Source organism: Zalophus californianus, chromosome 10 (genome assembly GCF_009762305.2).
Source record: "Zalophus californianus isolate mZalCal1 chromosome 10, mZalCal1.pri.v2, whole genome shotgun sequence".
In the NCBI taxonomy this organism is placed as follows: Eukaryota; Metazoa; Chordata; class Mammalia; order Carnivora; family Otariidae; genus Zalophus; species Zalophus californianus.
The window spans coordinates 57,984,608-58,010,995 of record NC_045604.1 but is presented as its reverse complement, the minus strand read 5'-3'; the positions used below and the strand labels follow the sequence as shown (position 1 = coordinate 58,010,995).

Below are 26,388 nucleotides of genomic sequence, written 5' to 3'. Positions count from 1 at the left end.
GAGAGGAGGCAGGGGTAGAAGGTGCTCCGGATCATGACATGCTCCCGAAGCCAGGAGACTGCTTTGTTCTAGTTAACAGGAAGCCATTGCATGATTTTAAGATAATCTGAATTTTTTTCAAAAGGGTCATTCTTCCTACTATAAGAATGGGCCACAGGGGAGCAAAAGTCAACTCAGGGAGAAGACTGTAGAAGGCAGACAGATGATAAAGATGGGACATGCTCAGGGGCAGCCCAGTGAGGCAGATAATGGCCCGGGGACCAAGTCTGGCCCTTGTGGAAATAGTCTGCCAAGCCCTGGAGTAGGAGATTGTGAGAAATGGTACATTCAGAAACTATTTCAGATGTGGAGGTAGCAGGATGGGGTTGAATGTGGAGGCAGGTGGCAGAGTGGGCAGAGCCGAATCCAGGGTGCCGGCAAATAGGTAAATGGTGACATCATTCATGGAGATGGGAAAGACCCAGGGAAGAGCAGTTTTGAGGCAGGGAAGTTTAAAATATCATTTTGATATTTTTTAGTGTGATCAGCTAACACAAACCCCATTTTTAAGGTTTTTTGTTCATTAAGACAATAATAGTGATGAACAAAAACTGCCCTGTTATTGACACTATTATTCCCATTTTACAGATGCCTAAACTTGCATGTTCTGAACTGTCCACACTAAACTACTCTCTGGAGAAGCATATGCACATGACAAAATGATTTGTAGTATTATTGTCATTTTACTCCAATCACTCAGCCAAACCCCATTCCTGAAGCACCTGGATGACCCATATTCTCTATTCATACATTTGGAAAGACCTTCTTTCTCTGCTGGGAAAAGTTAATAATTTTATAGAATTGTGTCCTACAAATTCAGTTTTCAACCTCTGCTGAGTCTTTGGTTTTACCTGGCGGGTCTTTTATGTGTCCCAGGTGAACTTTCTTGGGACAAATGAGCAAACACATTTTTTGGTGTTGTTCTCCTAACAACATTTGGAATGGTTGTGACTCTTCTCAAGCCTCCAGCTGCCACTTCCCTCAGAGAATCATAATCTTCAGCTCTTGGGGTACACTGTGGCCATGAGGCAAGGGTACTTTCACCTTCACCATCTTCCTCCACCAAGCCAGCTTCTTCTCATCTACTGCTTCTGCTTCCCTCCTGTCCCCATAGTTCAGTGGAAGAGGTGTCCCTTTTCCTACTAAACATACTGGATTCCATCCCTCCTGACCCCTGGGACCTTACTCCATCATTTATCATCAGACCAAAAACACAGTAACTGCCAAACAAGCAAACAACAATAACAACAAAGCATCAGTCACACCATCTACCCCCACGCATCCCCTTAGCGCCCCTGTCTCTTCTCCTTCCCTTTTTAGCCAAACTACTTGAAATAGTCATTTAAATACACTTTCCATTTATATTCATCACTCATGCTGTCCTCAATCTTTGGCAAAATCAGCTACTGATTACCGAGAACTTAGATATTCCTGGCACTGCAGAAAGTCTATTACATTGACTATCTCCTTTGAATCCTGACAATACTGTGAGGAAATCATTATTATCCCCCATTTTATAAAGACACTGAGTCTGAGAAAATTAATTTGCCCACTGTCACTCCTAGTACATGGAAGAGCTGGGGTTCAAATCAAGAATGTTCTCCACGAAAGGGGAACCCTCCTACACTGTTGGTGGGAGTGCAAGCTGGTGCAACCACTCTGGAAAACAGTATGGAGGTTCCTCAAACAGTTGAAAATAGAGCTACCATACGATCCAGCAATTGCACTACTGGGCATTTACCACAAAGATACAAATGTAGGGATCCGAAGGGGTACATGCACCCCAATGTTTATAGCAGCAATGTCCACAATAGCCAAACTGTGGAAAGAGCAAAGATGTCCATTGACAGATGAATGGATAAAGAAGATGTGGTATATATACACAATGGAATATTATGCAGCCATCAAAAGGAATGAGATCTTACCATTTGCAACGACGTGGATGGAACTGGAGGGTGTTATGCTGAGTGAAATAAGTCTATCAGAGAAAGACATGTATCATATGACCTCACTGATATGAGGAATTCTTAATCTCAGGAAACAAACTGAGGGTTGCTGGAGTGGTGGGGGGTGGGAGGGATGGGGTGGCTGGGTGATAGACACTAGGGAGGGTATGTGCTATGGTGAGCGCTGTGAATTGTGGAAGACTGTTGAATCACAGATCTGTACTTCTGAAACAAATAATGCAATATATGTTAAGGAAAAAAAAGAAGAAGAAGATAGCAGGAGGGGAAGAATGAAGGGGAGTAAGTCGGAGGGGGAGATGAACCATGAGAGACGATGGACTCTGAAAAACAAACTGAGGGTTCTAGAGTGGAGGGGGGTGGGGGGATGGGTTAGCCTGGTGATGGGTATTAAAGAGGGCACATTCTGCATAGAGCACTGGGTGTTATGCACAAACAATGAATCGTGGAACACTACATCAAAAACTAATGATGTATGGTGATTAACATAACAATAAAAATTAAAATAAAAAGAATGTCCTCCACTGGGGTGCCTGGGTGGCTCAGTCGGTTAAGCGTCTGTCTTTGGCTCGAGTGGTGATCCCAGGGTCCTGGGATCGAGCCCCACATTGGGGTCCCTGCTCAGTGAGGAGTCTGCTTCTCCTTCTCCCTCTGCACCCCCCCTTGTGCTCTCTCTCTCTCTCTCTATCTCAAATAAATAAAATTTTAAAAAATGTCTTCCACTGACCTAAATAGCTAGAATGTCTCCCCTTGCAAACTAAGGTTCACTTGTTGACTTAGTAAAATGAACATTTAGAATTTGAATACAAGTTTTCATTTGCCTATTGATTGCGTGGGATTGTATGTTTTCTTGTTTATTTGTTTTTACTATACCAAACTGCATTTTGCTGAGAATTTCCTTATACTATCTAGGGATGGAAGTATAGCATTTAACATTTTATTACTTTAGGAAAGCGAGGCCTTCTTGGTGGTAATTCTTTATATCTGTAAAGACCTTAAGGCTTTCACCTAATACTGATGTTTCTTCTCTCTTCCAACAGTGATACACACTGCAGCCAAGCTCTGCTGGGAAATAACAAAAGCATATGCATTCATAAGATTCAGAAATAGCTGCAAATCAGAGAACACTGTGTCTGGATACTCCAGTCACACACATGAGAGTCCCTAGTCCCTGTCTACTTCGTGCCCATTGGACTTAAAGGATGTAGTCAAGGGGCATGGCTGTGTGCATCTGTTCAGATGTCTCGGTCCAGGTTGTATTAATTACCTGGATGTAGAACCCTGGTTGTTAGAGCCAGGAAGAAACTTTTTTTCTTTCTTTCTTTCTTTTTTTAAAAAATTTCAGCTTTATTGAGGTATAATTGACAAATAAAATGGTAAGATATTTAAAGTGTACATCATGATCATGGTAATTTGATATTCATATACATTGTGAAGGGACTCCCCCCATGTAGTTCATTAATGCATCTGCCATGTCACATATGTATTTTTTTGTGAAACTATTTAAGTTCTACTCCCTTAACAGATTTCAGTTATCAGTGTTATCGGCTATAGTCCCATGTTTTACCTGAAATCCTCAGTCCTTATTCATCTTTAAAAAAATTTATTATTGAAGTATTGTTGACATACAATGTTTTATTAGTTTCAGGTGTACAGACCTTATTCATCTTATAGTTGAACGTTTGTACTAACATCTCTTATTTTCCCCACCCTGGTCCCTGGCAACCACTTTTTTACTTTCTATGAGTTTGATTTTTTTTCTTTTCTTTTCTTTTCTTTTTTTTTTTTTTTAGATTCCACATGTAAGTGATTCTCTGCAGGATTTGTCTTTCTGTGTCTGACTTATTTCGCTTAGTATAATGCCCTCAGGGTCCATGCATATCATCCCAAATGGAAGGATTTCCTCTTTCTCATGGTTGAATAATATTCCTCTGTGTGTGTGTGTGTGTGTGTGTGTGTGTGTATCACTTCTTTATCCATTTTTCCATTGATGGGCACTTAGGTTGTTTCCATATTTTGGTTATTGTGAATAATGCTGCAATAAACATGGGAGTACAGAAATCTTTTCAATATCCTGTTTTCATTTCCTTTGGATATATACCTAGAAGTGGGATTTCTGGATCATAGGGTAATTCTTTTTTTTAAAAAAATATTTTATTTATTTGACAGAGAGAGAGAGATAGCAAGAGTAGGAACACAAGCAAGGGAAGTGGGAGAGGGAGAAGAGGCTTCCTGCCAGGCAGAGAGCCTGATGCAGGGCTCGATCCCAGGAACCTGGGATCATGACCTGAGCTGAAGGCAGACACTTAACAGCTGAGCCACCCAGGTGCTCCAATAGGGTAGTTCTACTTTTAATTTTCTGAAGAACCTCCCTACTGTTTTCCACAGAGGCTGAACAAATTTACATTTCCACCAACAGTGCATGAGGGTTCCCTAGGAAGAACTTTAAAGATCCTGATTTTACCATTTCACAGATAAGTTGAGGTTCAGATGTGCCAAGTGAATTGCCGAGGCAAGTTTTGGAGAGTTGGGACTGACCTCAGTTCCCCTGACCCCTAGCACAGTGCTCTTTCACCCTTAGTCACTTGATGTACTTGAGTCCTATGTGTAGGGATACATGTGTTTGGGAGCTTGGAGATTCTAGCTGTTCCCTCACTGATATGCACCATGGTACTCCTGAGCCAGGCTGATGATTTCCCTTTTCCTTAGACTTCCCTGGGGATGAGAAGCTTGGAATTCCAATCAGGGGCTCTTAGATTCTGAGCTTTTTAATGCAATGTGTCCTACTATCCTTATGAATTGGAAAGAGCAAGGGCAACACACTTTCCACCAGCTGGGGAGCCAAGGACTTGATGAAGATTACCTGATGCGGGTGTGCCCAGTGAGCCCTGCAACAGCAAACTGCAGCTCTCTGCCACATTCATCATTTTAGTAAATTAATTAGGTTCCAGCCTAAAAGGGCCATTAATCTCTATAGATTTTATGTGTCAAACTCTAGAATCTCTTCTGTTGAAAAATATGCTGATCCACTTGCAAACTTGGAGCAGAGAAAAAGAAAAGACAAACAGGTGGCTCATCAAGTTTTGGCCAGAGATGCTCACTGTTGTGGGCTGACTCATGTTCTTGGCTGGAGAAGTGGATGCCAGTTCAATGTCCTAGAAATCTGCTCTTCCACTGTGAAAGCCACCAAATGGTTATGGAAGAGAATTGGGGAAGTGCTGGAATGATCATTTCTAACATGTTCATCACTGTTCCCTCTCAGCCCCACTTCTACCTCTAGCCCTCGAATTTTTAATAAAAATTCCCTCAGTCTAAATGCTGTAGTGGAGGGGCGCCTGGGTGGCTCAGTTGGTTAAGCGACTGCCTTCGGCTCAGGTCATGATCCTGGAGTCATGGGATCGAGTCCCACATCAGGCTCCCTGCTCAGTGGGGAGTCTGCTTCTCTCTCTGACCCTCCCCCCTCCCATGTGCTCTCTCTCTCTCTCTCTCATTCTCGCTCTCTCAAATAAATAAATAAATAAAATCTTAAAAAAAACTATTAAAAAAATGCTGTAGTGGAAAGAGTACCGCAAAGACCTAAGCGTTTGATTTCTGTCTACTTTTCTTCAGCTGTGAGTCCTTAGCCAAGTCACTGAACCTCCTTGGGCTTTGTATCAGTTTCCTGATGCTGCTGTAACAAATGACCACATACCTAGTAGCTTAAAACAAACATGGAGATTTATTCTGTCACTGTTCTTGAGGCCAATCTGAAGTCTGAAATCAGTGTTGCTATGCTGAAATAAAGATGTTGGTAGGGCCATGATTCCTTCAGAGTTACTAGGGATAATCCTTCCTCCCCTCTTCCAGCTTCTGGTGGCTGATGAAGGCATGCCACTAAAGGTAAATGACACTTGGCAGACAGCATTCATTTTATTTAATGAATATTTACTGAACACCCCTTCTGCTCTTACAGGTGTTGAGAATACAACAGTGAAGAAAACAGATTAAGTCTCTGCTCTTGTGGAGCTTGAGTGTGGTGGCTTATAAATAGCTATGGGATTCCTTAAATGCATGGTCATAAGGAGGAGACTTATTTCTACCCATTACCTACTCACTACGCTACTATTGTTACATGCTGACGCCCTTCCAGTCTTTAAGAGTTTGTCTTAAATGCTGCCTCCTCCATGAAGCTTTCTTTGATCTAGTCCTGCATGCCTAAACTTTCTTCTGAATCCCCCAGACACTACACTTTACCCTAACTGTGTTTGTCATATTCTGTTAGTCACCTTTAAAAGCTATCCTCTCTACAGTCTCTTGGGGGTTCCTTATCTCAGGGCTCAAGCTAGGGGTGAGAGAAGCATAAGGTTGGGGCTCTGGGCTCCCACTCCACTTGACCAGGGCTGGTTTACCTTTACTGTTTACATCCTGAGCTTTAATTGGATGCCATCTGAAGGAGTTCTATGACCAAAAGCATTTGATAATAATTGGTCTTGATCAGCGTGTCTTGACCCTAGCTGCTATGACTACACAAGTCTGGCACCCATTCAACTATGCCAATGCCCAGCTGGAGCCCATTCCACTTCTGCCCAGAGAGTCTGATTCAATAGGTCTGTGGTGGGGTACACGGGTTCCCTGGGTAATTCTGATGCACGGTCAAGTATAGATGCCACTGCTCTACATGGCTCTAAATTTTACCAGATCATAAATTACTTGGAAAGATTAAGTGCTTTTTTGTTTGTCTTTATATCCATCCCCCTACCAGTATATAGCAGGTGTTCCTTTGAATTTTTGAATCTTTAAGACAGTCATGAGGGATGGTTATGTTGCCGCAGCAGCAACAGCCAAATAAATCCTATTGTCTTCTATTAGTGAGATTTATATTCCGTCACAGACACAGAGCTGGGAGCTTTCTTCTCATCTCCTTATCTGGGATCTGAGCTGAGGGAGCAACCCCCACCTCAAATATAGTAGCCACCATTATTAAAGTTCCCACATCTAGAATGACATGTCATTTCTGCTCCCAGCTCATTGGCCAGGACTATTATATGGCTCAATCCAACTATAAGGGAGCTGAGAAATGAAATCCTACCATGTTCCTGGAAGCCAAAGCACAGGAAAACTTTGGGAAATAACACTTATGACCATCACAGTGCACTCTTTTGGTTAACAAACATTTGGCACGTTTTCCCTCCCACAGGCAAAGTACTCTCATGCCACCCCATGGGAGACAACCCAAAAATTCTATGTGGACACCAGTTGAAAGTCTAGGAGCTGTGGGTGATGCAAGGCAGTCTCTATATTAGATGGTAATGCTCAGTGGTGTCCACATCAGATCTGGATGTGACTCATCTTGATGTGCAGCTCTATGAACTAAATTAAAAGGCAGGTCTTATGTCCTGTATTAGTTTCCTATTATTGTCATAACAAATTACCAATAATTGGTGACTTAAAATTTATTTATTCTTTCACAATTCTGGAGACCAGAAGTTTGAAATCAAGGTGTCAGGAGAGCTGTGCTCCCTCCAGAGACTCTGGGAGAGACTCCCTCCTTGCCTTATCCAGTGTCTGGCATCTGCAGGTGTTAGTGTGTGGCTACACCACTCCATTCTCTGCCTCCGTCTTCATGTGGCTTCTCCTCTACTGTCTGTGTGTGCATCCTTCTCTGTGTGACACTCGTCATTGGATTTAGGGCTCACTTGGAGAACCCAGGATGATCTTATTTCAAGAGTCTTAATTTGATTACATTTGCAGACTTTTTTTTCTGGAATAAGGTCACATTCATAGGTTGAGGGATTAAGATATGGACATATCTTTTAGGACATATGATTGCAGCTCACTCTAGTCTTTCCTCTGGCCAAAACTCGTATCCATCCACAAGCAAAATACATTCAAATCCCAAAAACCATCCAACGTTTTAGCGCATAACAACAACATCAGCTCTAAGTCCCAATCTTATCCAAATGTCATCAGTTCAAAAAATCCCCACTGTCATGACCTGAACTATTTAAATCTGTTTATGCATGAGACTCTGAGTATACTTCATCCTGGGAAAAAAATTCCTCTCTATTTAAGAACTCATGAAACTAGAAAACAAGTTACATACTCCCCAAACACAATGGTGTGATAAGTATAGGATAGAAATTCCTATTCTAAAAAGGAGGAATTGGGGAAAATTAAGAGGTCACTTGTCCCAAGCAAGGTCTTAGTCCAGCAGGGGAAATTCTATTAGGTTCCAAAGCTAGAGAGTAATCCTTTGTGGCAATACTCCACCCTCTGGGCCCATGATGGCTCGACTGGTCTCTCTGCCACCTGTTATGGCTCTGTCCTTGTAGCCATCTTTCCTTTTTTTGTGGGGTAACATGTGTTTGCAGTTGAGTAGCTCTATCAACCAATTTCCTGACTGTAGAATTTTGGAAGGCCCATGGCCTTCTTTCATTTTTTCCTGTCTTTGTCCCTTTCAGTACAAGCTGTCAGTCATTTTTTTATTACAACTACAAAGACCCCTTTTTCACAAATAAGTTCATGTTCACATGTTCTGGTGATTAGAATGTGGACCTATCTTTTGGGGGGCTACCATTCAATCCACTACATGCTCCCATCCCCATGCCCAATATACACTAGTGGAATACAGACAGGATAACTGAAATAAACACTTTAGTTCCTAAGTGAAAAGAATATGAGAATCTCCAGTCATCGGTCTGTAGCAATTCTGAACTCTTACCTGGCAGATGTTGTGATGGCCCTCTCTTTTGGGAATGGGAAATGCTTCTTGGTTAACCCATACCCTTGGAGTCGTTCCCCAGCCTGATGTTCTCCTTGGATATTCCCCACATCCACCTCTTGGGGAGATCCTTCTTTTGCAATAATCCTGAAATGGTATTTTAGAACATGCCCGTCTTGAGATCTGAACAGCTTTCTCAGTCATAGACTGGTGGGATCCAAGTGTCATTTTGAATTTTGAGTACTGTAAACGTTTTTAGTACAGGCTCACAGTTTCTTTGGCAATATAACTCTTTAAAAACTCACTGAGATCCTTATCTATTTGCTCCTACTCAGTTCTATGTGCCAATAGCCACACCTACAGTTCTTTCCCAGACATTTCTTACATTTGGTATACTTTTATGCTTTCTTTATCTTGTGACTTTCTTTCAAATTATTTATGAGTTTCTCAGTCTATCAGGCTTCAGTGGGAGAACCACACGTCTAATATCTTTTCTCTGAACTATTTTGCTGAACTGCAGGTATATACTGGGTACGCTGAAATTAAACAGATCTCTGCTCTGAGATGCCTTATTTCATTCAGAGGTTTGACAAATGGGTGTTATGGTCACGCCCTTGATTCCATCCTTTACTCAAGGCTGAATTTTAGTTGGTTCAAAGGTCCTCACAGTTTTATCCTTTACTGCTTAACATAATAAAATATAGCCTTTTCTACCCCTACTCATACCCAAATTCCTGGATATTCTCTATTTTTTTCTCTGGGCTTATCTTTTTCTTGTGCCCTGTCAAGTTCAGCCAGCTAAACAAACACATGTTACTACCTTTCTTTCTTTCTTTCTTTCTTTCTTTCTTTCTTTCTTTCTTTCTTTCTTTCTTTCTTTCTTTCTTTCTTTCTTTCTTCTTTCTTTCCTTTTTTCTTTCTTTTTCTTTCTTTCTTTCTTTCTTTCTTTCTTTCTTTCTTTCTTTCTTTCTTTCTTTCTTTCTTTCTTTCTTTCTTTCTTTCTTTCTTTCTTTCTTTCTTCTTTCTTCCTTCCTTCCTTCCTTCCTATCTTTCTTTCTTTCTTTCTTTCTTTCTTTCTTTCTTTCTTTCTTTCTTTCTTTCTTTCAAAAGAGAGAGAGCGTGGGAGGGAGGGGGAGAGCGTGGAGGCTGTGGGTGGAGGGGCAGAAGGAGAGAGAGAGAGAGAGAATCCCAAACAGGCACTACACCCAGCACAGAGCCTGATGTCGTGCTCAATCCCATGACCCTGAGATAATGACTTGAGCTGAAATTAAGAATTGGATGCTTAAGGGACTGAGCCACCCAGGCGCCCCTACTAACATCCTTTTTATAGCATTTTCTCTGATATGTGAAAGTTCATTAGGGACCTCATTTGCCTTCCAAGTTATAATTGGCAGCATTTTTATTAAATATTTTGTCACTGTTAGCATTCTTCTAGCTTCCAATAATAGTTTCAGTTTCTGAATCAGCTAGAAAGTATAGATTTTGTTGAAGTAACAAAAGACTTCAAAACACTTTTAAATACAAGGTTTTATTTTTTGTTCACACTATATGTCTAATGTAGATTGACTGGGTGGGTGGAGGGTTGCTTTTTGTGTTCTGGATTCCAAAATAATGGTTATTGTGTGTCTTTTGTAATTTTCAACCTTAGTATCAATTGTGTTGTCTACATGTTAAACACTTCAGCATCAAAACACAAAAATTAATTAAACAATTTCCTTTCACATTTAACCTTACCACTAGCTTCATTCAAATAAGTAGAAAACTCACAGCTGAAACTATTTATTTTTTTGAATTTTATTTATTTTAACAGGCTTTGATTCACTTTCTTTTTCTTGTATAAAACTATGTGGTGGCCACAGCTGGAGCCTGGTGTGGGTCTTTACAAGACAGTCAGTGAATCCCTGATAGGGAGACTTGGTGAACCCAGTCTCTTTCCAGAGGTTAGGGGGAGATAGTTGTAGGTCTCAGAAATGGCATCAAAAGTGGCTGTAACCAAGTTGCCGAGGGTAACAGTGCAGCCCCTGGTGGGAGCAAGGTGTATCAGTCATCAATCCCGGACATCATCAATAGTTTCTTGGGCACACGGTCTGGGACAATGCCATTGCCTCTGGGGGTGGCAACAAGGTGCACCTGCACAGAGCCATAGAGGCCGGTCATCTTGCCTGGAACAGTGTGGGGCTTGCTGATCTTGTTCCCCCAGTAGCCTCACTGTACAAGGATGATGGAAAGCTTGGTCAGGATGGTAGCCCCATGGATGGCAGTGGCTACCTCCTTGGAACACATAACACTCAGACCGACGTGTCCACTGTAGTCTCTGATGGCAACAAACATCTTGAACCTGGTCCGCTGGGCAGCACGGGTCTACTTTTGCACAGGCATAATCTTCAAAACCTCATCCTTGAGGGATGCCCGCAGGAAAGGTCAATGATCTCAGATTTCCTGATGGGCAGAGAGACAAGATAGATCTCGTGCAGGGACTTGATCTTCATATCCTTGACCAAATGGTCCAGCGTGGTGACAGGGATACACTCCTTGCCATTGTCCTTGCCTCCCTGAGCTCCCAGCCTCTGCCCCACCCAGGCTCACCCCGATCCCTCCCCAACCCCAGCCCAGAATCCCTAGGGAAACCTCTGAGGAAGCCCCCTGGCCTTCCATTCCAGGGGTTTCCAGGCTCCTGGTGCAGCTGCCATTTGGTGCTGAAACTATCTTATTTTTTAAATTAGCAAACCTTAGTTCTGAGTTATTGAGCAAAAGTGACCTGATGGCTGAGGATCTGAACATTTGTGGCCCACAACAAAATGGGTACCACGAGCAATTTCTCCTTCTTCAATACATGGTATATTTGATGGAAATAATCTCAGCTTCCATGCTGATTACATTGAGATGTGGATGTGGTGGTGATGGGATATTTCCCAAATATTTACAGTTCTCCCCCTGTACTTCCAGGCTCCTGGGTGGTTGGATAGGTCTGTGACTATTTCTGACCCATAAGTGCTAAACAAAGTGAGACCTTCAAAAATTATCTTTCCCTTTGCCACCATGACCAGCAATATTTGAGATGATGGCTGTTCAATCAGCCTGGGTTCTTACAGTAAAGAGATGAGAACAAAATTAGAATTTTGTTTTTCAAAGCCATTTGAAGTTTCTCTGTTACTTCAACAAAATCTGTACTTACTGATACAGAAATTGAAACTATTATTGGGGGCTGGAAGAACCACCTTGTTAAATTAAAAGAAGACTATATTGCAAACATGCTGGGTTATCTAACAGGTCAGAAGGGAAAGTTGAACAACAAAAAACCATTAAAGGACTTGAAGATGTCAGACCCTTAGGAGCAACTGAATTTGAAGATTGAAATGTGCTCACGGCTCTGCTTTTTTCACACCTCAGCTTTTCTTCTCCTCTTTCACCACAGGTCAGTCTTTCTACAGATGAGAAAATATGGCTGTGGACAGTTTTTAGTTTTATGCATTACAGTGTTGGTCACCTGAAAGGGACTAGGTTAATTTTGTCCCAAGTACATGATGAAATCCAAGAAATAGACTCATTGGTATGAGGCAGTTATCTACCCTTGAACCAATCAGTTGTGGTTGCAATGTAATTGTACTTGCAACAGCTGATTGATGGGAGTATGGGGACCATGGGATTGTGGGGAGGGTGGAGACTCTTTGCTCATGTGGGAGTGTGATTTCTTTGTACTTGTGTGGTGACTTCCTTCATACTCATGTGAAAGAGGCAAGGGCTTTGAAGGGGTAATTCCTGCATAGGTATTCTCACTACTTGTTCGAATGTTCTTCTTTTTTTTTTAATGTTTCCTCATTAAGTTTGCTAGTTAGTTAAACAGGTCAAATAAACCATTTATTTTTGGACTCATTTAGGAAAAGCAAACATTTTCTTTAAAACATGAGGACAACAGAACAAGCAATTCATGAAGATATGGTCAAATGTTTCCTAGCTGAATTAACATAGTTTCAAAAAGTCTTTTATACCCTTGACCTCTTAGTAGAAAGAGAATTAGAGAGGCCTTTATTTATTTCTTAGGGCACTATGGGTCTCAAAAGGCATCAGATAACATATTGAATCCTGGTGTCTCTAAAGAAATAACTTTCTGCTCTTCTTTCTGGGTTTATAAAATATCATAGCAGCCTGCAACATCAAAATTATTACCTAGATATGAGTGAAGTGACTCACAACTTAATAGGGATTCCGAAAGCTTTGGCTGGCTTCTCTCTTGAGAGTGTGCATTTATTCAATCCTTCTTTCCAAATAGTAGATGCTAACACCATGAAAAATCATTGCCATACTTCGGTAGTAAAGTTGACCACACTGACTCCCTATTCATAGTGCATGCATTATGTATCATGGGGGAAGGTGATGCTTACTGCATTTTCTTTCCTAAAATGGAGGTGACAATACTGACCTCATGTCAAAAGGGTATATGCCTTGAATTTTATTATTTGTTTCTGATCAGTTATTTATGATTGCTTATTTTCCTTTGATATATACATTTGAGAAAGATGTATAACAACCCTTCAGAGTCTGACTTGTTCAACTGTTTGAGGGATAACAACAAAGTAAATAAGTTCTTAGAGAACTTGGGCCCTTGGCGCAATCTGAGACTGTCCAATGGCTCGGATGAACAATTTTCAGTGTCTCCTGTTTTCTATCAAAGTTCCTAACTTATTTGTTGTAATTCAGCCTGAAGGTGAGTTGTTAGAAAATATCTGTCTTCAACATAGTAATTTTGGCAGTTATAAGATTAAAATATAATAAAGATCATTTAGAAATATAAGTGAGTTAATATTTACTCAGAGTAAGGCTTCAATATTGAGTTCCTTGAAGAGAACAGCATGCTGGTTAAAAAAAAAAAAAACAAAAATCAAACAACCAAAGAACAATAGAGAACTAAAGGCCACGCTGAATCACTTGTCAACTAACAACTTTCTGTGTCTGTCTCACTTGGGTTGATGCCAGACATTGAGTTTACAACGATGAACAAGAAAGACATCAGGAAAGGAAATGAGGTCACTGGAAAATACACAGGCATATGAATTACAAAAATTAATTATATATGTTTCAGTTAGGTCTCCTTTTACCCATTGTTAAACTCTCATCTTAAGCCTTTGTGCAAATTTTATTTTCCATTTGGTTTCTCACCTAGACTTTGATATGATACATTAGTTTGGTTTTCTCTCTTTTTGACAGTAGAGCTTTCTCTGGCTTTTTATATAAACTCTCTCCTTTCTATGCTATTAAAGTTATCTCTTAAAACAAAAGCTTCATCATATCACTTTCAAATTCAAAGTTTTTAATAGTTACCTCTTAGGAGCAATGTAAAGTAAGGGTTATAATCATGAAATTTAGAAAGTGCCAGAGTTGGCTTTGAGTAATCTGAGATCTCAGATAAATTCTTCAGCTCTTCTAATCCTCCGCACCTTCATTTGTAAAAGGGAGGCACTATAATTATTTCTCTCATAGGATTTTGGTGAGGACACATTCCCTAGTTTATAATAACTCAATAAATGATAGCCATTATAGCTGCTTAGAAAGCACAATTCCTTTAACACATTATTTATCAAGGATACTGTGGAGATTTCTCACTGGCTGAGACTAGTCTGGATGATTTTTTTTAAAGAAAACATTTTATTGGGGCGCCTGGGTGGCTCAGCTAGTCAAGCATCTGCCTTTGGCTCAGGTGGTGATCCCAGGGTCCTGGGATTGAGCCCTGCCTCAGGCTCCCTGCTCAGTGGGGAGTGTGTTTCTCCCTCTCCCTCTGCCCTTCCCCCACCACCAACTAGTGCTCACTCTCTCTCGTGCTGTCTCTCTCTCTCAAATAAATAAATAAATAAAATCTTTAAAAATATTTATTTTAGAAAGAGAGAGAGAGCATGTGTATGCACACATGCAAGCAGCGGCAGGGGGGAGGGACAGAGGGGGGGAGGGGGAGGGAGAGAGAATCTCATACAGACTCCCTGCTGAGCAAAGAACTTAATATGGGGCTCAATCTCATGACCTTGAGATCTTGAGCCAAAACTAAGAGTTGGAGGCTTAACAAACTGAGCCATCCAGGTGCCCCATCTGGATGATTTTTAATTTCCCTTGTAATTCGGTTCTCTGGATCTTTGGCCCACTCTACCCTTAAATTTCTATTAGAGTCATGAAAGAATAGTGTTTAGTCTACAAATCCCTAGGAATTGGTTAAAATAACCCTTGACTCATCTCTTAAAGGCCACAGCATGGTAATGAGAGAAGCGATGGGCCTTCTGCCTGCTGCCAACGTCCACTGGATGCTGACCAGAGACACAGATGAAGGACTTCGTGACTTGGTGGTGATGTTTCCAAGGCCTTATGCCCAGCAGTCCTCTCTTCTGCTGTGATTGTTATTTATAGCCTTAATTTCTGGAGCATGTAAGTAAGTCACCTCAAAGGAACTTACCAAAGAAAAGCTAGGAGCTACAAGGAGATGCTAATTTCCTTTATATGATTATGACTTCAAATACAATCACACTGAAAATTATACACTGAAGTGTATCTTGATTACATTTCTGACTTATGAGTTGACAGTCCCTAAAAATGAGAAATAACATTTCTGTAGTACTCACAGGTCTTAAGTGCTTTATCCAAAATGCCTCATATCCTTCTTTTGTCCATCCAGAGAGCTGAACTTTTTTTGAAAAGAAAAAGGGGGGGTGGTCAGAGCAATATCTTGATTCAACTATAGCAAAATTAGAGTCTCTGATCTGGAAGTTCTTTCCAAAGTGTGTTCCCCATTTTTTTTTTCTTTCACAGAGGAGAAAAAGATGGTGGTGTGCCATTAGGGAAAGGAGAAGGGAGAGAGAGACTCTCAAGTGTCCTTTCTTAATTATCTGCATGCACAGAGCTTTCCTTCATTGGAGGATAAATCTTGATATGATCAGGATTTGGGACACCTTTCCTAGTGTTTGAGGATCAAGGTCGATGGTCAAGTCTAATGGTTTGAGATGAAGGGAACTATGTCACATATAAGATAGGAGGGACAATCTAACTACTTTCCCAATATTTCCAACCCCAAAACAGACAAACAAATAAAATAGTAACTGGGCATAGTCCCAGACCCTTCTTAGTTCTTTCAGTAGAACATAGTAAATGAAGCTGAAGCTTGATTTGAAAATTTCATATTATTTAACAAGCATGATTAGGTGGAAATATTTGAAATAATTTATCTTCTGTGGCAGTTCAGGGTATATAGACAGAGCTGTGGTTGGATAGGTAAGTATTCTGCTTCATAAACAGAACTCATTTATTTATGACATCATAGGTGATTAATGGAGATAAACAACAGTGAGGTACTTGCCAATAACTTTGAAAAATGGAAATAAAAGTGTCATCAGAGATAACCTACTATCATAGATAAAACATGTAGTGCCAGTTTACTGGTTAGAATAGACCAGATTTCACTACCGTGAAAAACAGCTTAAAGATCTCCATAGTGAAACATCAAGACTTATTTCTTGTTCATGATATGTGTTCTTCACAAGTTCTCTGAGGGCCTGTGTTTCATATTTTCTTCTTCTTGGGACCTAGAGCAGACCTTATTTGGAGGTATAGTTGGGTATCTTGGAAGATAAAGGGAACTCAGGAGAGTTTACACTGGCATTTAAATGTTCCAATCTACAAGTGACACATGACTCTTCCACTTGAAATTTATTGGTCAGAACTAGTTATATGATCTCCCCAAATTCAAGGAGGCTATGAAGGGCATGTGCTCAGAAGGGGTCATTATAATGACTACTAGCCCATCTTCAAGAAAATGATTGGCTCACAGGCCAATATGACTATTGACTGTAACCACATTGAAAAAGTTAATGTACATGAAGAATATGTCAATTAGATTGTACATGAAAGTCAGCTGCCTTAGTAACATAGAAGCAGAGCCCTGGATTTTGATATTGCCAATGGGTTATTCAAGCTCTTTCTGGAAAAGAGGGGTTTAGATAGACAGACGCAAGCCTTTGTTGATAGGTAGATCCCTGCTGTAGAAATGGAAGCATTAGTTTAGCAAAGCCTTAAGTCCATTCAGTATTTGATTCTTTCAGTTTCCCTTGATCTCATTTTATGAGAACCATGAAGCTTTTCTACAAAGAAAGGGATAGTCAGGTGGATGCACACATCTAGTTCACTCAGTGTAGTTTTATTTTAAATTAATACTTTGATATTCTGGCTTTATAAATTGTTTTCTTGTGAGCTTCATTAGCTTAACTCAACTTCTTAAGTTAAATCAACTCCAGGACACTGAAGAGGTAGAATTTCTGAGCCAATGCAGCTGAAAGTCAGGCACTGAACTATAGACCATTCACCAGAAGAAGGGGTTTGTTATTTTGTCAGGGAAGTTGGCTGCTTTACCCTGTGTGACAAGTGGCCTCTCTTAACATTGTCAAAATCTCTTTCTATGTAGTCCTTGCCAATACTTATTTAACTATATCAGGAACACATATGTAGCCCATATTTTAAATTGATGATAACCAAGTGAAAATCAGAGAATTTGTAGGAAAACTCTCAGGCAAAACCACCTTAATAAAATATAAAGCAGCACAGGAAATATCCTAAGATAATGTCTAGTAACCACAAGTACCATTATTATTTAGTACTTCCAACCATAATTCGAGACATATGGAAATGCTCTCTCTAGCGGTGTGTTTGAATTTAAAGGAATGTTTCAGCCGCAGTATTCTGGGCAGTAATGCAGAAGATGTAACATTTTAACTTGGGCACCATTTCAAGTAACTGAGGGACAGAATGGGAGCTGAACCCTCATTTCACCCTGTGCTCCTCACTTCTTTTAATTCATCAGCCAGGGGAAGCAGTGCAAAGCGGTAACAATAACTAATAAGTAATAATTCAGTGGGGTTCTCTATATTCTTTTATGAAGGAAATCATAAAGTATGCGTTTCCATACGTGGCTCTTTTTAAGTATGTTTTCTATCAAATTTGCAGTCCAACATATTCATTTCATGAGTCAGTATCTTTACGTTATCATATAAATGACCACACGAGCCAGAGAGAACTAATACTCTGTGTTACTTCCTGCCTCACTAATGACATACCTATTTTATATGGCAGCTTGGCTTGGCTATAGTTTCAAGTTATTTAATTTAGCGCTAATTTAGGTGGTGTTATGAAGGTGTTTTGTAGATGTGGTTAACATCTACAATCAGTTGATTTTAAAGATTATCTTTGATAATCTGGTGGGCTTCATTTAATCAGTTGGAAGACTTTAAGAGCAAAACTTAGATTTCCCTGAAATCTAGAAGAAATTCTGCCTGTAGACCACAGCACAGTGTCAGGATATATATATCTTATTGGTTGTTTCTCTTCTAGAACCCTTACGATGCTTTGTCTTTTTTTTTTTTTTTTTTTTTTTTTTGTCCTGGGCAGTGGACAGCTGCTGTCACAAATCCTACAAATGTGGAAGTGGCTTCAGAATTAGTGATAGGTAATGGAAGAATTTTGAGAAGCATGATAGAAAAATCCCAGACTGCCTTGAAGGGACTTTTGGTAGAAAGGCAAAAGTTAAACATGTTTCTGGTGAGATCTCCGAAGGAAATGAAGCACATATTATTTGAAACTAGAGGAAAAACAGCCGTTTTTAATCAAGTGGCAGAGAACTTGGGTGGATTGCGTTCCACTGTTGGTTGGAAAGCAGAACTTGTAAATGATGAACTTGGATATTTTATGAGATTTCCAAGCAAAGTATGAAAGGTGCAGCTTGTTTTTTCCTTGTTGCTTATAGTCAAATGAAAGAAGAATGAGAAATTGAGAGAAAAAATAAACAAAAAAGAACAAGCATTTGATGATTTGAGAGGTTCTCAAACTATCCAGATTGCAAAGGATGCTAAAATTAGGAAATTCTCTGTTGAGGAAAAGTATTTTGAAGAGAAGCCCAAGGGTATTGCTGGACAACCTTTTGTTGAAGAGATTAGGTATGTGGCTTGGATCCAATTAGCCATCTCAGAAGAATTCTGGGATAGAGATGGGGTTATTCAGGGAGAATCTTTAATGAATGGATCCCCTTGACATACATGGGAGAACCGTGAGGTTTTTGGGAATGCCAACAGGAACACTTCCAGGTTGGACTGGAAAGGACAGTAACTGAACAGAATTAAAGAAAAAAAAAAGGTTGTCAGCTTTCTAAAATTCAATAAATAGGAAATGAGCTACAAGACTGCAAACGTGTGCTACTCTTCAAGGAGCAGGAAGAATGGCTTGGAGTATGGAGATGCAGGCCCAGGAACTGAGGGTACAGGAGCAGCTGCTGGGGGCACAGTGGACAATGGAGCTACTGTGGAGGGGCAGGAGGTGATGGAGCTAGCTGTGTGCCCAGAGATGGAAGCTTTGAGCCACAGAGGACAATTTGCAAGTCTTGAGGACCTAAGGAATTTTCCTTGTTGGGTTTTGAACTCTGCTGGGGCCAGTGATCCCTTAATTCCTTCCAGTTTCTCCCTTTTGGAGAGAGAATGCCTACCTAACACCTGTACCACTATTGTATTTTGGGAGTAGATAATTTGTCTTCTAGTTCACAAGTCCACAGATGGAGAAGACTTTTCCTATAGGATGCATTGGTCCTGGAATCTCAATCATACTTGACTCAAATGATTTAGGTGATGAAACTGGGGACCTTTTGAACTGATAATATTTATAGAAGACTTTGGACTTAGAGTTGATGTTGTCATGAGTTATCTTAACTTTGGGGATGTGGGGATGGAGTGAATATATTTTTCACAGGGAATGGACATGAATTCAGAGGCCGGAGTGCAGAATATGGTGAGTTGAATAGAGGATCTCCAAAATTATGTCCATCCAGAACCTCAGAATGTGACCTTATTTGGAATAAAGGTATTTGCAGATATAATTAAGGTAAGAATCTTGAGAGGAGCTCATCCTGGATTAGGGTGAACCCTAAATCCAATGATGAGTATCCTCATAAGAGACAGAAAAGAAGAGACACAGAGACAGAGGGGAGAAGTTTACATGAAGATGGAATTAGAGAATGAAATGTTGCTGCCACAAGCCAAGGGATGCCAGGAGCCTCCAACATGCTGGAAGGACAAGAAAGGATTTTTCACTAGAGAGCAGGGCCCTGCTGGCACCTTGGTTTCCAACTTCTGATCTCCATACCTGGGAGAGAATATATTTCTGTTGTTTTAAGCCACCAGACTTGTGGTAATTTGTTAGGATAGTCCTAAAAAACTAATACATAGCCTTATATCACTTATTTATAAACACAAATAGGCATTTATTATGTGATTGCTCTTTGTGAAAGGCACTGACCTAGGTGCTGGGGATATAACAGTGAGCAAAATACATTTGTAAAATATATCAGAAAAACAAAATAAAGTCATTACCACATGACATGATAAGTTCTATGATAAGGATAAGCCCAAGAAGCTACAGGAATGCAGAGCCAGGGTACCCAACCCAGTCTAGGGTATTTAGGGAAAACCTCTGAGAATGTTAGGAGTTAGTTGAGGGAGAGGATGGAGTGAAAAAAAGAGCATGTACAAAATCCCAGAAGCAAGAGAATATAGGAAGTTTATTCAAGAGACTGTGAATGGTTCTTCACAGGGTAAGAACCTTGCCTGTCCAAGCAAAAAAGCAGGGGCTGCCAATAGCAGCTACCACAGTCCCCAGTGACCTGCTTTGCAGACAAACCCAGCAGATTTCATTTCTAAAGAAACCAAGGACTAGCACAGCCACAGCAGGCCCTGCGGATTTTGCCAGCTTTCATCCCAGAGGCACTTGTGGATAGCAGGGTCCCCCACAGCTGCTTGTGGGGCTTGTCTTTTGTCACTGACCTGCATGACTTCACTCATCTCTAACTAGCCTTTCCAATTCTGCACCTGCATGCTCCCAGCCTGACCTCTGTCGATGGCTTTCACTGCCATGCTCCCATGACAAAACCCAGCAGCCACAGCAGTACACACCAAATCCAGGGCTCCTGCAGTTACCAATGTGCCTGCCGTTGGCCCTGGCCCTTGCTGCCTGCCCTGGCCCCATCACTACGTGTGTGTGCAGATGGCCTCTGTTACTACAGAGGCACCTACAGCCACATTTGTGCACACCACCAGCTCTGGCCATCACTGTTGCCTGCTGTGGTTTCTGGCCGCTGAACATGGAGGCACCACTGAGGACCCCACCAGCCCCTTTAGCCACTGCAGACTCACCACTGTGCTGGTCAAGGATCACATGCTTATTAATATAGAAAGAAAACATGGCTGGGAATGTCCCAAATAGGGGGAGAGATTTGAATATTTAAGTTCATAAAGCTCATAGGTCACCATAGAAAATAAACGTAAAAGAAAGTCTAAGACACAAGGGCTGAAAGAAAACATTGCCTAACAAGAATACTTTACCTGGCAAGGCTGTCTTTCAGGGGAGGGCAATGAACTTCCACTTCTTCTTCTTCTTTTTTTTAATATATTATGTTAATCACCACACATTACATCATTAGTTTTTGCTGTAGTGTTCCACGATTCATTGTTTGTGTATAACACCCAGTGCTCCATGAAGTACGTGCCCTCTTTAATACCCATCACCAGGCTAACCCATTCCCCACCCCCCTCCCCTCTAGAACCTCAGTTTGTTTCTCAGAGTCCATAGTCTCTAAGGGTTCCTCTCCCCCTCTGATTTACCCCTTTTCATTCTTCCCTTCCTGCTATCTTCTTTTTTTTTTCCCAACAGTCTTACACAATTCAGAGTAATCACCATAGCACATACCCTCCCCAATGTCTATCACCCAGCCACCCCATCCCTTCCCCCCACCACTCCAGCAACCCTCAATTTGTTTCTTGAGATTAAGAATTCCTCATATCAGTGGGGTCATATGATACATGTCTTTCTCTGATTGACTTATTTTGCTTAGCTTAATACCCTCCAGTTCCATCCACATTGTTGCAAATTGCAAAATCTCATTCCTTTAGATGGCTGCATAATATTCCATTGTGTGTCTATATATATATATATATATACATACACTACAACTTCTTTATCCATTCATCTGTCGATGGACATCTTGACTCTTTGCATAGTTTGGCTATTGTGGACATTGCTGCTATAAACATCGGGGTGTACATACCCCTTTGGATCCCTACATTTGTATCTTTGGGGTAAATACTCAGTAGTGCAATTGCTGGATCGTATGGTAGCTTTATTTTCAACTTTTTGAGGAACCTCCATACTGTTTTCCAGAGTGGCTGCACCAGCTTGCATTCCCACCAACAGTGTAGGAGGGTTCCCCTTTCTCTGCATCCCCGCCAACATCTGTCGTTTCCTGACTTGTTAATTTTGGCCATTCTGACTGGTGTGAGGTGGTATCTCATTGAGGTTTTGATTTGGATTTCCCTGATGCCGAGCAATGTTGAGCACATTTTCATGTGTCTGTTGGCCATTTGGATGTCTTCTTTTTTTTTTTTTAATTTTTTATTGTTATGTTAATCACCATATATTACATCATTAGTTTTTGGTGCAGTGTTCCATGATTAATTGTTTGTTCATAACACCCAGTGCTCCATGCAGAACGTGCCCTCCTCAATACCCATCACCAGGCTAACCCATCCCCCTACCCCCCTCCCCTCTAGAACCCTCAGTTTGTTTTTCAGAGTCCATCATCTCTCATGGTTCGTCTCCCCCTCTGACATACTCCCCTTTTCTTCCTCTCCTGTTATCTTCTTCTTTTTCTTTTTTCTTAAAATATGTTGCGTTATTTGTTTCAGAAGTACAGATCTGTGATTCAACAGTCTTGCACAATTCACAGCGCTCACCGTAGCACATACCCTCCCCAATGTCTATCAACCAGCCACCCCATCCCTCCCACCCCCAACCACTCCAGTAACACTCAGTTTGTTTCCTGAGATTAAGAATTCCTCATATCAGTGAGGTCATGTGATACATGTCTTTCTCTGATTGACTTATTTCACTCAGCATAACACCCTCCAGTTCCATCCACGTCATTGCAAATGGCAAGATCTCATTCCTTTTGATGGCTGCATAATATTCCATTGTGTATATATACCACCTCTTCTTTATCCATTCATCTGTCGATGGGCATCGTGGCTCTTTCCACAGTTTGGCTATTGTGGACATTGTTGCTATAAACATTGGGGTACACGTACCCCTTCGGGTCCCTACATTTGTATCTTTGTGGTAAATACCCAGTAGTGCAATTGCTGGATCGAACGGTAGCTCTAATTTCAACTGTTTGAGGAACCTCCATACTGTTCTCCAGAGTGGTTGCACCAGCTTGCATTCCCACCAACAGTGTAGGAGGGTTCCCCTTTCTCCACATCCCCGCCAACATCTGTCGTTCCCTGACTTGTTAATTTTAGCCATTCTGACGGGTGTGAGGTGGTATCTCATTGAGGTTTTGATTTGGATTTTCCTGATGCCAAGCGATGTTGAGCACTTTTTCATGTGCCTGTTGGCCATTTGGATGTCTTCTTTGGAGAAATGTCTGTTCATGTCTTCTGCCCATTTCTTGATTGGATTATTTGTTCTTTGGGTGTTGAGTTTGATAAGTTCTTTATAGATTTTGGATACAAGCCCTTTATCTGATATGTCATTTGCAAATATTTTCTCCCATTCTGTCGGTTGTCTTTTGGTTTTGTGGACTGTTTCTTTTGCTGTGCAAAAGCTTTTTATCTTGATGAAATCCCAATAGTTCATTTTTGCCCTGGCTTCCCGTGCCTTTGGCGATGTTTCTAGGAAGAAGTTGCTGCGGCTAAGGTCGAAAAGGTTGCTACCTGTGTTCTCCTTTAGGATTTGGATGGACTCCTGTCTCACATTTAGGTTTTTCAACCATTTGGAGTCTATTTTTGTGTGTGGTGTAAGGAAATGGTCCAGTTTCATTCTTCTGCATATGGCTGTCCAATTTTCCCAACACCATTGGTTGAAGAGACTGTCTTTTTGCCATTGGACATTCTTTCCTGCTTTGTCATAAATAAGTTGACCATAGAGTTGAGGGTCCATTTCTGGGCTCTCGATTCTGTTCCATTGATCTATGTGTCTGTTTTTGTGCCAGTACCATACTGTCTTGATGATGACAGCTTTGTAATAGAGCTGGAAGTCCGGAATTGTGATGCCGCCAGCTTTGCTTTTCTTTTTCAGTATTCCTCTGGCTATTCTGGGTCTCTTCTGGTTCCATACAAATTTTAGGATTATTTGTTCCATTTCTTTGAAAAAAGTGGATGGTATTTTGATGGGGATTGCATTGAATGTGTAGATTGCTCTAGGTAGCATTGACATCTTCACAATGTTGATTCTCCCAATCCATGAGCATGGAACGTTTTTCCATTTCTTTGTGTCTTCTTCAATTTCTTTCATGAGTATTTTATAGTTTTCTGAGTACAGATCCTTTGCCTCTTTGGTTAGATTTATTCCTAGGTATCTAATGGTTTTGGGTGCAATTATAAATGGGATAGACTCCTTGATTTGTCTCTCTTCTGTCTTGTTGTTGGTGTATAGGAATGCCACTGATTTCTGTGCATTGATTTTATAGCCTGCTACTTTACTGAATTCCTGTATGAGTTCTAGCAGTTTTGGGGTGGAGTCTTTTGGGTTTTCCACATACAGTATCATATCATCTGCAAAGAGTGAGAGTTTGACTTCCTCTTTGCCAATTTGGATGCCTTTGATTTCTTTTTGTTGTCTGATTGCTGTGGCTAGGACTTCTAATACTATGTTGAATAGCAGTGGTGAGAGTGGACATCCCTGCCGTGTTCCTGACCTTAGGGGGAAAGCTCTCATCTTTTCCCCGTTGAGAATGATATTCGCTGTAGGTTTTTCATAGATGGCTTTTATGATATTGAGGTATGTACCCTCTATCCCTATACTCTGAAGAGTTTTGATCAAGAAAGGATGTTGTACTTTGTCAAATGCTTTTTCTGCATCTATTGAGAGGATCATATGATTCTTGCTCTTTCTTTTGTTAATGTATTCTATCACGTTGATTGATTTGCGGATGTTGAACCAGCCTTGCAGCCCAGGAATAAATCCCACTTGGTCATGGTGAATAATCCTTTTAATGTACTGTTGGATCCTATTGGCTAGTATTTTGGTGAGAATTTTTGCAACGATGTTCATCAAGGATATTGGTCTGTAATTCTCTTTTTTGATGGGGTCTTTGTCTGGTTTGGGATCAAGGTAATGCTGGCCTCATAAAATGAGTTTGGAAGTTTCCCTTCCATTTCTATTTTTTGGAACAGTTTCAGGAGAATAGGTATTAATTCTTCTTGAAATGTCTGATAGAATTCCCCTGGGAAGCCATCTGGCCCTGGGCTTTTGTTTCTTGGGAGATTTTTGATGACTGCTTCAATTTCCTTAGTGGTTATAGGTCTGTTCAGGTTTTCTATTTCTTCCTGGTTCAATTTTGGTAGTTGATACATCTCTAGGAATGCACCCATTTCTTCCAGGTTATCTAATTTGCTGGCATAGAGTTGCTCATAATATGTTCTTATAATTGTTTGTATTTCTTTGGTGTTGGTTGTGATCTCTCCTCTTTCATTCATGATTTTGTTGATTTGGGTCCTTTCTCTTTTCTTTTTGATCAGTCTGGCCAGGGGTTTATCAATCTTGTGAATTCTTTCAAAGAACCAGCTCCTAGTTTCGTTGATCTGTTCTACTGTTCTTTTGGTTTCTAGTTCATTGATTTTTGCTCTGATCTTTATGATTTCTGTTCTCCTGCTGGGTTTAGGCTTTCTTTGCTGTTCTTTCTCCAGCTCCTTTAGGTGTAGGGTTAGGTTGTGTATTTGAGACCTTTCTTGTTTCTTGAGAAAGGCTTGTATTGCTATATACTTTCCTCTCAGGACTGCCTTTCCTGTATCCCAAAGATTTTGAACAGTTGTGTTTTCATTTTCATTGGTTTCCATGAATTTTTTAAATTCTTCTTTAATTTCTTGGTTGACCCATTCATTCTTTAGTAGGATGCTCTTTAGCCTCCATGTATTTGAGTTCTTTCCGACTTTCCTCTTGTGGTTGAGTTCTAGTTTCAAAGCATTGTGGTCTGAAAATATGCAGGGAATGATCCCAATCTTTTGGTACCGATTGAGACCTGATTTGTGACCTAGGATGTGATCAATTCTGGAAAATGTTCCATGGGCACTAGAGAAGAATGTGTATTCCGTTGCTTTGGGATGGAATGTTCTGAATATGTCTGTGAAGTCCATTTGGTCCAGTGTGTCATTTAAAGTCTTTATTTCTTTGTTGATCTTTTGCTTAGATGATCTGTCCATTTCAGTCAGGGGGGTGTTAAAGTCCCCCACTATTATTGTATTGCTGTCAATGTGTTTCTTTGCTTTTGTTATTAATTGCCTTATATAATTGGCTGCTCCCATGTTCGGGGCATAGATATTTACAATTGTTAGATCTTCTTGTTGGATAGACCCTTTAAGTAGGATATAGTGTCCTTCCTCATCTCTTATTACGGTCTTTGTTTTAAAATCTAGTTTGTCTGATATAAGGATTGCCACCCCAGCTTTCTTTTGGTGTCCATTAACATGGTAAATGGTTTTCCACCCCCTCACTTTCAATCTGGGGGTGTCTTTGGGTCTAAAATGAGTCTCTTGCAGACAGCATATGGATGGGTCTTGTTTTTTAATCCAATCTGATAGCCTGTGTCTTTTGATTGGGGCATTTAGCCCTTTTACATTCAGGGTA

The 26,388-nt window shown here is 40.7% G+C and overlaps 1 pseudogene; it reads right to left on the bottom strand.

The window, feature by feature from the left end:
* The window catches only part of LOC113932591, an 85,781-nt pseudogene extending 65,157 nt beyond the window's left edge, over positions 1–20,624 (bottom strand).
* Positions 20,625–26,388: the final 5,764 nt, after the last annotated feature.